Below are 11,302 nucleotides of genomic sequence, written 5' to 3'. Positions count from 1 at the left end.
GTTGATATATTCATTCAATTTTAGAATTTTTGTACACATTAACCTTCAAGAAAGTAGGCTTACATGCCTGTTTTTATTTTCCGTTTTACCTTTTGCAGTGTGGTGTCTATAGGATGTGATGTATTTATATACTTGACACAGTTTATTCATTGTCTTCCTTCAACTTTAACTAAAATTTACCCAATGCACTTTCTTCTAATAAGCACTTTGCTCACAATGTTTAATAGAAGTATATGACATGGGAATCTTAGGAATAAGCAAGGAAGAGTTATTCTAAAGGTTTTCAATCACCTTTATATTTCACCTAGAATTTTCTCCAATTAAATGTCAGTTTCAGAATATTCTAATTCACGTGTGAGCTAAAGGATTAAATGAAGACAGTTGGGCAGACAACATTTTCTAAAGAATTTCAGAATTGATGGAAAGAGATATACCAAGGAAATTTAATGACTGTGTTTTGCTCCCACAAATGTTACTATACTCTGTTCTGGGTTTTTAACAACATAAGAAACAATTTTTGTATAGCCAACTTTTTCCTCTAAATATATCTAAATACATAATTGAGATCATTTGTATAAGCTTCACTAAGACATTTTGTAATCTTCTTTATGAGTACTATATAATGTTGAATTTATATTTCTATTCCTGTGTATTCCACTTTTTTGTTATCAGCACATAATTAAGTTTCAATTATAATTGAGAGTTTGTTTCCTATATTATCACTATCTGTGCTAAGTGTAATCACCTGTTAATAATGGGAGTACAAATATTTTAAACATATGAATCATTGTATCAAGATTACATTTTAGCAGTTTTATTTAAATGAAGTTACCTTTTTCAAATTCAGAATTTTGATAAATACAAAAAAGTGATACTTCCATATTAATGCAGTAATATGAAATTCACCAGTTTTTTCTGATTAATGTCCATTGTATGTGAACATATTTAATTTCACTTTAAACAGATCATTTAATGATTATTTGATTATTTAAAATCATTTGATTATTTATATTCTTTTAAATTACTTTTACAAATTTGGCTTTTTGAAAGAAAGCCTAAAATTATTTTTTAAAACTTCAGAATAAAAATGTTGTACAGTTTATCCTTTCATTTGTAATTTCTTTTGGGGGGGGGCATGTTTTCGAGATAGGGTTTCTCTGTATAGCCCTGCCTGTCCCGGAACTCACACTGTAGACCAGGCTGGCCTCGAACTCAGAAATCTGCCTGCCTCTGCCTCACAAGTGCTAGGATTAAAGGCATGTGCCACCACTGCCCTGCTGGGTGTTTTGTTTTGTTTTGTTTTGTTTTTAACTAAAAGAGCTGACCATTTTATTTTCACATTTCACAATATATGTAAAACCTTCCCGTTTTTGTATCACTTCTCCCTCCAGTAAGTATTCTGTTAGGAAGGGAAGTTTCCTTGTCATGAATCTAGGAAGCACTCAGGCTCATTCATCACCAAGATCTCCTGGTAAAACAAAAAGAAGTGCAAAATGATAAAGAGTGCTTCTGCTCTCATCTGTCTGGCTGGGTCATGCCAGGCCATGTGGGCACCAACCAGGGCCAGCGGGAGGTCTCATTATTGGAGGCCCGCACATCATGGGCATGTGGTCTCCCATGGGTGTTCTCATCCCAAGAGCTGGTCCCACAGGCATCATCCCAGGAGGAGGAGGAAGACCCATCATTGGGTCTTCCCATGTTGGGTGCAGGCATCATGTCAGGCCAAGGATGACCTGGGAGACTAATGGAAGGTGGGATCAAGGCCCCTGCCAGCAGAGGAGCAGAAACGGAACCAGAGGGATCTTTCCTTATTAGAATGCAGTGGTTGTTTTGTAAGTTAGACTCTGGACCTGCCCTTCCAGAGCATTCTGGTAATAGTCTTCGGACCATGGTAATGTGTCTTCCTCAGACATGGTGAATTGTGGATAAGATACATATCACAGTAGTCACAATAAATTTAGGCATGGTGTTCCACAAGCCGTTGACCTCCCAGGTCCTCATTTATATTTTTATATTTATTTTTGTATTTTATTTATATTTTCACCCATTTAGTTATGATGGGTTACAGCGTATATTTTCACATAGAATAAACCTGTTTTTCCAAAACTGTTGGGAAGAAAGATTGTCTTTTTCTCTCAATCTTATTTAGCTAACATGAAAAGAGTTGTCCACACTTAACTCTACCTAGAATCTCTTAGTCCTACATCTTTTCTCCTATAATCATGTCAATTTATTTACTCATGTATTTATGAATAGAGGTATCTAGTACACAATTTACCACTACTGACTATTTGACTGGCATAACGCAAAGTAGTGAAGTCTTAATCATCTTAATCATCTGCCCAATACTGGAGTATTTATGATAAATGTATCTCTATCTCTATCTCTATCTCTCTATATATATGTCATTGACTTAATAGCCAGCTGTTCTGTGAGACAGTCTCTAGGTTCAGCATGCACTGGGATGTGTACAACATCTCAGAACTAATGTCTATAGTTACATATTATGTATAACTTCAAGAGTCCATGGGAAATCTTAGTATAATGGACACCCTGCCATTAGTTGAAAATTATCTTATTTTCTTTTTCATGTTGATAATTCCTTGTTATTATATACAGAAGAACAAATAACCACTGGTTAGTGGAGCATTCTTCTAAATGCATTGATTTAGAATTCCTCCTATTGTGCGAGCAAAATGTTTAAACTTTATAGATAGGCAGATAATTTTTTCCAGAGAATAATGTATATATTGAGAATCTTTTGTGATTCTGCCTTGTAAAGAATGATAATGTAAATAATGATACTTCGATATCATGTGGACATCCAGAATAGTTTCTGCATCCAAAGATCCTTCTTTTGTCCCTATTTATATTATGCAGTTTAAATTACCCTTAGCATGTTCAGGTCTAAGATTTTGATAATATTTAGCATGTCATTTTTAAATATATCAAAAGGATAGGAGATGACTAAAGCCAAAAAAATTGGTTAATAACAGGTGTCAAACAGTAAAATGGTAAAAATTAGTACTTTTATTTTATGCAAATGCATACTTAAACCACAAGAAAAACCTGAGTATGTATTTTGTGAATGGTTTAAGGCTACCGATGTGCATGTAAATCCTAAGAGAATCTTCAATATTCTAATTAGTTCTAAAGATATTCAGATTGTGAGAGTAAGAAAGCAAGAAAGACCCACAAAATGTTTTAATGAGTATTTTCATGACACCAATTATGAGCATAGCTTTTACTTGGTGTGTCCCTTGTAGGTTACAAATGTTTAAATATTTAAATGATTAATTATTAGTAGATGAGTCTAAGCAATTATATCACTTATATTTAAAATAAAATCTTTTGTCAAACACATAAAAATTATAAAACACAATTTGATTATGATTCTGTCTCCTAAGGCTTCCTAGTCAAACAGTCTGGCAGTGAGTTAGTTGTTGATAGTGATAGCTGAAGTAGTCTGACAGAGTTGTGTGGAAAAGTGAAGATCTTAGATTTATCTAGTGAAAATGTAAATAAGATAATATTAGAACTAAGGTTCCTGTCTTGAGTTTCTTCCCAGACTTCTCTTTATGGTTTGTTATGATCAGGACATGTGTATTATATATTGTAATGCTAAATACTGGCCCACAAGGTCTAGTTGTCCCCTGCTCCAGGGACAAAGAAATTTTCACATACACCAAGTGATGCTATGTAATCCTGCTCTTTAAAACTATTGGTTGAATAAAGATGCCCACAGCCTATAGCAGAGCAAGAGTGAAGTACTCAGGGTTTGGTTTCCTGCGGTTGGGGGTCTGGGGTAAGACCATGAGGGGGAAGAGAGGAGGCAGGAGAGAGGAGCAGATGCTATGGAGTAGAGAATCCTGCAACCTGGACATGAGGTAAGAGCTGACAAGATAGAATACAGCAAGTGATATATCAGAGTTATTGGCAGGGAAGTAGGCATAATGGCATACAGGGCAGATTCTGCCCAGCTCTAGTGCTTTAAAGGCTTACTATAAATATAAATACTTTGTGTCCTTTATCTGGGTACAATGATCAAGGGTGGGGTAGAAACAAACCCTCGATTGAGACTAAGGATTTAATATAACACTCTCTATTTTGGTTTTAATCAAGATGATTTTTTTTCCAAAATAGTAGAAACCCTAACTATGACAAACACCAAACAATATAAAAATCAAGCTCAAAATCTTAGAAAGATACTCAGTTCAGTCCTACTTTATATAACTTTCATTTCTATTAAACATGTGTTTGAGTAAAAATAACTATTTTTCATTTTCGGAAAATATAATGTTCTAAGTTATCCCTTCTCATATTAAACATTTTAGTAATGTTATAATCTATATGTTCACAGTTTTATTAAATATTCTACTTGAGGTGTATGTAGCCCTATAGGTGGAACAACAATATGAACTAACCAGTATCCCCAGAGCTCGTGTCTCTAGATGCATACATAGCAGAAGATGGCTTAGTCGTCCATCATTGGGAAGAGAGGCCCCTTGGTCTTGCAAACTTTATATGCCCCAGAACAGGGGAAGACCAGGGCCAAGAAGTGGGAGTGGGTGGGTAGGGGAGCAGTGTGGGGGAAATTATAGGGGACTTTCAAGATAGCATTTAAAATATAAATGAAGAAAATATGTAATAAAAAATTGAAAAAAATCTACTTCATTTTCAAGATCAGTTGTTCTTTAATACACTTGCCTTCTTTTCACATGGCCCTATAAAATATGTTCTATGTAAAATTATGAATTTTTGAATTAATATGAAATCAGTAAAACTAGTCATTATAGGTAAATTAATTCCTCCAGCTCTTTATTTTGGAAAAATGTATTTTGTTTTGTTTCTGTAGTTTTGATTTTCGTTTTCAAAATTTCTGAATAAGTGTTCAATGCTATATATGTATTAAACATTTACAATACTCACAGGAGGAAATGTGGAAACAAAGTGTAGAGCATAGAATAAAGGAAAGGCCATTTAGAGACTGCTCCACCAGGGGATCCATCCCATATACAGTTAACAAACCCAGACACTATTCTGGATGCCAAGAAGTGCTTGCTGACAGGAGCCTGATATAGCTGTCTCTTGAGAGGCTCTGTGAGAATCTGACAAATACAGAGGAGGATGCTCATAGCCAACCATTGGACTCAGCATAGGGTCCGTAATGGAGAAGTTAGAGAAAGAACTGAAGTAGCTGAAGGGCTTTGCAACCCCATAGGAAGAACAACAATATCAACCAACCATTCCACCCCCTGCTCCCAAGCTCTTAGGAACTAAATCACCAACCAAAGAGTACATCTGGAAGGACCCATGGCTCCAGCTGCATATGTAACAGAAGACGGCTTTGTCAGGCATCAGTGGGAGAAAAGGCTCTTGGTCCTGTGAAAGCTTGATGCCTCACTGTAGGGAAATGCCATGGTGGGGGATGTGGGAGTGGGTGGGTGGTTGGGGGAAAACACTCATAGAAGCAGGGTGAAAGGGGATGGGATAGGGAGTTTTAGGTGGGGGAACCAGGAAAGAGGATAACATTTGAAATGTAAATGAAAAAATATCCAATAAAAATGTAACAAACAAACAAATAAACAAAACCCAAAATGCTGTTGTAGATCTTAGAACAAAAACTTTAAGTGGAATCTTGTTTTTGAAAATAGGGACATTGAGTAAGCTTTGAGACAAACTAACTTGCTTTGACATTTCTAAAAACAATCATTACAAATCCTGTTAAACAAATAAATTAAAATACAAGTTATGAGAAATTTTCAAACCAAAGTCAAGGGTAGTAGAGTGTGCTACACACTATTATTCCATTCTTCTAAATGAGAAAAGCAAAACAGGATTCCATGTAGAATTAATTAATAACAATATTACAATCAAGAGTCAATTTATTTGTTCAACCATGGCATACTTCTGTCAAGCTTTTTCTTTCCCATAAAAGAGTACGGGGAAGATGAGACAATAATGGTATGCTTATTCATTACCCTGAGAAGCTGATTTAAGTAAAATGGATATCTTACCAAATAAACTCCAATGATTTGTGAGGGGCTAGGCACTGCTTTTGTATTAGCTTGTAGACATATCATGCTTAATATTTTCATAAAAACTTTTATTTTTGTTGAGTTTAAGATAAAAACCCGTAATATTTGTAGTTCAGTTTAAATTGGTATATGGCAGACAATCTTGATGCACTATGTCCTCAATTCTAGACAAATTCTCCATAAGAAGTAAATCTGAGCTAAGAGCTTTCAATTTGACCCCAAAGAAATGGTTGTCAAGCCTACCACTTGCTTAGAAAAGATTTTTCAAGCAGTTTTAATTTCAATGAGGATATACTTATTGGTATAAACTCAGCAATTTTCATGTGACATGAGCAGATTTGCCTTTGAGGAGGAAACAAAAACAGATAAACTTGCTTCCCATTTTCTTGTGTTGGTTTATAGAACCTGGGCACATAAGTAAAATCATTCATCTGTTTCCCTACCCACTATAGTGAAAGAAACTTTCAAAAATAACTGGATTCAAACACACAGATTGGGGAAATTCTGAAATACCTAATTGTAATTCAGGCCTCTCATTTAATTAGAAAGAAAAGTAACCAGGAGTGTGGAAGCAAGCTAGGACACTATACATGCTTGGGTAGGATATAATGCAGATGTTAGCTGTACAGGAAGCCAGGCTTCAGCCTTTTAACCAGTGAGGGGTTTAGTGATTGTTGATGATGGTGACCAAGTAACAAATGCATTAGCTACCATGTGGATAGGTGCAGTGGTTATTCAGTGTTTGTTTGGAAAGCTTGAAATTCACATCTGTTTTTCTGGCTCCAGAAGCTATCCATGAAAACCAAAGCTAACACAATGACATAATAACACATTTGAAAGTTAGTACATTCTCAGAAACAAGACAAATGAGAGCCAGAACATTATTAGCATGTACATTGAGACTGGTGAGAAAAATAATCAGGCAAGTAAAATATAGAATTAAAATCAGGCCCAGAGAAAGTCAGAACTGACAAATTAGTGTGTCAGAGTACTAGAAAATCAATCCTGGTACCTGTCAAAATACTGATCAACTGGGTATCAGTGTCAAGACACTGCAAAAAAGACTGCACACAATAGACATCAAAGAGAGAGAAGAACAAATAGTTCATGAGAACTTTAAGCTCTTGCCAGGAAGAAATATAAAATGCTCATGCTCCTGGGAGGCAGGGGAACATGAATTAAAATAGCTTAAGCTTTGTAAGAAATTATAATCAGTATTTTTTATATCAAGTTCCATAGTGAAAGCAAAATTAATAAAAGAGGACCAGTATTTACTCAAAACATAATTGAGTATTCTAATGTCATACTTGGAAGAGTTGGCAGGTAATTACCAGAAGAGAATGAAAACAGCCTAGCTCTAAAAACGTCATTTCGAACAGGATCCTAGAACTGAATGTGAAGAATTGTTGAAGAATGTTGAAGAGGTAATTGTGACTCTTGTGACTGAAGACATGAATGATTCACAAAGAAACTTTTGTAGAGCAAGGACAGGTGCACATACAGTCTCATATTTGCACACTTTGAATATATTACCAACCAATAAAAGACTCTTGTGGAGGCACATCTAGCTAAATACAAATTATTAATTAAAATAATTAAATTGGATTTGAATATATAAAAGACCATTGCATTTTAATATTTTATTAAATCTACAAATTATATATATATATTCCATTTATATATAAGTTATTTATATACATGTACTTTAGAAATCTACACATTATATACATATATATAAATTGTGCATATTCATATGTTAATACTGAGATTGAATTAAATACTGAGTAACAATGGTCTCCTTTATATTCATATCTAATTTATTTGTCTCAAATAATAATTTGGCCTTGGCTAGATGGGCTTCTTCAAATATATTTTATTGGTTGTTAATGTATTTACAAAGTGCAAGTTAATATATATATATATACATATATATATACACGTGTCTGTGTGAGTGTGCTCATATGTAATGAATACATATATATACACATATATATGTATATGTATGTATATATATATATAAAATATATATACATATATATATACACCAAAAGAGTTATAGACATAAAAACTTTATGGATCAATTATGATAAAATTCTAATGATGATATATGTAGAATAGTACTTACATGTCTAAGTTAAAGGATATATTGAATGTCAAGAAAGATATTATTTATAAAGCATAAATATCACCTTTGTGTAGGCTGCAATTTCAAAGCACAAAGCAATTAAGAGTAGGATTTATTAATAGAAGATTAAACCTAATCCTCCAACATCGTCTACATATAAATGTGGTTTTGTGAATATATTCAATAAGAATAAATTGACTGTGCATTAATGGGCAATCTTTAAGGTAATTTAACAAACATTATGGAAAGCTAGAGAAATTATACCTTTTACCACATGCTCTTTTCATTCCTGTTATTGACTCCCAAAACACATTTGAGTACGTGCTCTGTAAGAAAACATTCTAAATTTTCCTATATTACAACATGGAACAGATTCTACAGTTATATCTGACCCAATAGAAGAAAAAAATCAAAACAATAGTCATGATAATGAGTGTGGTGGTTTGGATAGGAATGATCCACATAAGCTTATAATTTTGAATGCTTGATCATCACAGGGTGGCACTACTTCAAACAGATTAGGAGGTGTGGCCTTGCTGGAGTAGCCATGGCCTTGTTAGTGGAAGTGTGTCATTGTGCGTGTGCTTTGGCATTTACAAAGCCCAAGCCAGTCCCAGTGTCACACTCTTCCTTGTGCATACAGACGCAAATGTAGAAATGCCAGCTACTTTTCCACATGTTGCCGTGCTCCCTACCAGACTAACAATGTACTAAGCCTCTGAAACTCTTAAGACAGCCCCAATTAAATGCTTTCCTTTATAAGAGTATTCATGGCCATGGTGTCTCTTCACAGCAATAGAACATTGACTACAACAATGAGACTTACATCAAAATGGGAACTCAAAAAGATGCCATGTGTATATTAGAAACACAGAGACAGTATCAGCAGACTTATTCAGATGCTGGTTTTATTTTGTAGAAGTCCCCAGAAATAAAGAAGCACAAGATTCTTAGGCAGTGACAGAATATTAAATAAAATCTGTGATTTTTTTTTTTAATATGAGGAAGAAAACAAGACATACTTCAATCTTCAATATATCCTGTATAATTGCAAACTAACTGTAGATTCAGTTACAAGTCATTGGTGAGCTTAGTGCTAAGTAACTGGTTGGCCAAGTAAAATCATTCGACTTGTGCAACTCAAACATTTATTGCATAAATCAGTTCATGATCAAACTTCATTTTTGTTTCTTCTTAAATATCTTTTTCTTCTTTAAGGTGGAATATATCAAATAATATATGTAAAATGGCTGTATGTAAACTGAAATATAAATGTACTGTCTTATTACAAATTTGATTATTGTTACCTGTTCTTTTATATTTATGTGACAGAAATTATTACTTTATTACCTATGAATGAATGTTTTTAATTTTTTCTTTTTTTGTTTTTTGTTTGTTTGTTTGTTTGTTTTTCGAGACAGGGTTTCTCTGTATAGCCCTGGCTGTCCTGGAACTCACTCTGTAGACCAGGATGGCCTCGAACTCAGAAATCCGCCTGCCTCTGCCTCCTGAGTGCTGGGATTAAAGGCGTGCACCACCAACGCCCAGCTTGAATGAATGTTTTTAGTGAGTTTAGATGTGACACATCAAAGAACAGACTTAAGTTTTGAACTTTTAGAACTGGTCGTATATATTAACCTAAACAAATTTTCTAAATATCATAAAATCATAAAACATATTTGAGTTAAAATATTATATTTAAGATGCATTGGCAATCTTAAGTTATAATAATACCTCCTGCAGAGCTTCATACTCCAAAAATGAAACACAAAGCTAAATACTAGACTTCCACATTTATTCCTTTAGTAGAACAAGGCATGTGGAGGTTGGTTTCTGCTTGAGTCTATAGAACTATACCTTCTTCTTTTTTTTCTCTTCCTAATTTTTATTAGGTATTTTCTTCATTTACATTTCAAATGCTACCCCAAAAGTCCCCTATACCCTGCCTGCCCCCCACCCCTGCTTCCCTATCCACCCACTCCTACTTCTTGGCCCTGGTGTTCCCCTGTACTGGGGCATATAAAGTTTGCTAGACCAAGGGGCCTCTCTTCCCAATGATGGCCGACTTCTTCCTGTGGATTCTAAGGTTGATTTGCAACTGTGGTGGGCTTAGAGCCTAGGTCTATGGATGTTATCTGTCTTAGTTAGGTTTTTATTGCTGTGAAGACATACCATGACAAAGGCATCTGTTATAAAGGAAAATATTTAATTGGGTGCTGGTTTACCATTTCAGAAATTCAATCCATTCTCATCATGGTAGAAAGCATGGGAGAGTCCAGGAAGACATGATCCTGAGGAGCTGAGAGTTCTATATCTTGATCCAATGGCAGCCAAAAACGGACTGAATTCCACACTAGGTGGGACTTGAGCATAGAGACCTCAAAGCCCACGCTTACTGTGACACACTTCCTTAAATAAGGCCACACCTACTCCAAGGCTACACTTTCTAATAGTGCGAGTCCCTCTGGTCAAGCATTCAAACAACCACATCATCCTTAGCCAGTGTTAACTAGGGTAGACACATATCATATGCAAGGTGGTGCAGAGTGCCCTCATTCCTCTGTAAGGATCTTGCAGTGCTCTGCTGCAGAAAGTATGGAGACTTAGTAATGGGGATAAGACTGACCCTGCTACTATCTTCTTATGGAATTTGATTTCTTTTTCTCCAACTAGACCTCAGCTGGACATAATTTCTCCTAAATTCATTAGTTCCTGTTAAATTATCATTGTTTGTGTGTGGAGGTTTAGTTAAGCTGATGTTTTTGTGGATGCAAATATATGAAACTTGTGCTGCTTGGTACATATCACTCTTAACTCAGGGTCTCCTTGTAGAAGACTTGGTCATCACAGTTGTAGCAGTGATATGGTTGCAGAACATAGACAATAGAGTATTATATAAAAAAAGGACCACAGGAAAATATTCTGGTAGATAGTCTAGAAAGGATTTTGTTATATTAGGCTTAAGAACCAACAATCTTCTGTATTTTAAAATTGCTCCACTCATAGCTACCAAGATGAGTATGTAATAGTTTATATTATCAAATGTTATGAAGAAGTTACATGTCATCTTTGTAAAATGAAGGCATGATTTTCAAAGTTCAAAACTGAAAGCAACCATGCCCTAAGACCCTTAACTGTA

The 11,302-nt window shown here is 34.9% G+C and overlaps 1 pseudogene; it reads right to left on the bottom strand.

Annotated features, from left to right (window-relative positions):
• Nucleotides 1-1,515: 1,515 nt before the first annotated feature.
• On the bottom strand, nucleotides 1,516-1,951 carry LOC110304100 (U1 small nuclear ribonucleoprotein C pseudogene; annotated as a pseudogene).
• Between the last annotated feature and the right edge of the window lie 9,351 nt (nucleotides 1,952-11,302).

The sequence above is a fragment of the Mus caroli genome, unplaced genomic scaffold, assembly GCF_978045245.1.
Source record: "Mus caroli unplaced genomic scaffold, Mus_caroli_1 scaffold_9, whole genome shotgun sequence".
Taxonomy (NCBI): domain Eukaryota; kingdom Metazoa; phylum Chordata; class Mammalia; order Rodentia; family Muridae; genus Mus; species Mus caroli.
This window is presented reverse-complemented; position numbering and strand designations above follow the sequence as displayed.